Raw genomic sequence first — 1,192 nt, forward strand, 5'->3', positions numbered from 1 at the left:
ACTTCAAAACAGAAGAAGGACTATCTGGCCCACCAACAAGGAATCCGGGAGACAGACTCTGAATATTCAGGTGAGGAGAGTGGTGATTCGAGTGAGGACATTGACACTATGTCAATATTGGGTGCCTGGACTAAAATTCCGTATACAAAATGGCTCTGTATATTGTGCAATTCTGAAGTAGAGACAGCTAGACATCTATTAACCCGATGCACAGCTACAATTCAAATTATAGACAAGGGATATCATACTATTCGATATCCCTTGGATCATTTGCACACTGCCGAGCATGGGCTTTTCTTTATTCAGGTTATAGCCTGGTATTAAATTACACTATGCTCTTTATCTGGTTGGACAGTGAGAAATTGTTGAAAGCATGCAAATTAAGATTTGTATGCCTTTTTATATTGTTTTTAAGCAATTAATAATTGTAATGAAATTGAATATGGAATTGTTTTAAGCTAATGAGGTATTGCGATTGATATATGAATGTTGTAAGTGATAAGTACTCTTATTATCAGTGTTAAAGCTTTTTTGTAACTAATCACTCAAATAAAGAACACGAAACAAATAAGCAAAGCTTTGGTGGAGTTATCTGCTTGGTCAATTTTGGTGGATAGACATTTACGTTTAGCCTCCAACTCTGCCTTTTTAAATTTTGAACATTCGTATTTCAGAGAAAGGCAGTTGTACTAGCAGGAGTTTTACCTCCATCAACTTTCCAAACCTTTTATACAATGTACTATCATGGAAAAAATTAATTAAATCACAGATTACCTATATGTTTAGTTTTTATTTTTAGTTTTCAATGGGGGCAACTTTGCCTATTGTGTGGCTGATGGTTTTGTTGTAGACATCTACTGATGTATTAAGCAAATCATAGGCTTTCAAATTGTGAAACATGGGATTGGGGAGGCTGGCTGATAGCTTGTGTCTATCTCTATAAGAGATTGTCAGGATATCATTGCTCAATAGCTTTGGGAACATGGGGAAAGGGGTGCCGGAGAACATAATAGCATGATCAGTTCCATCCACCCTCTTGGAGGATTAATCCAAAAAGCTGTGATTGGGTTTTATTTATTGGGTTTGGCCTTTAATGGGTGTGTGGGTGACATCTAGACGAACGAAGCTCAGATTACTTAGGTCCTCCGTAAGTGGTGAAGCTAATGTATCCCCAGTGTCGTTAAAATCAAGA

The sequence above is a fragment of the Ambystoma mexicanum genome, chromosome 2p (genome assembly GCF_040938575.1).
Source record: "Ambystoma mexicanum isolate Mex_15411 chromosome 2p, UKY_AmexF1_1, whole genome shotgun sequence".
NCBI classification, from domain to species: Eukaryota; Metazoa; Chordata; class Amphibia; order Caudata; family Ambystomatidae; genus Ambystoma; species Ambystoma mexicanum.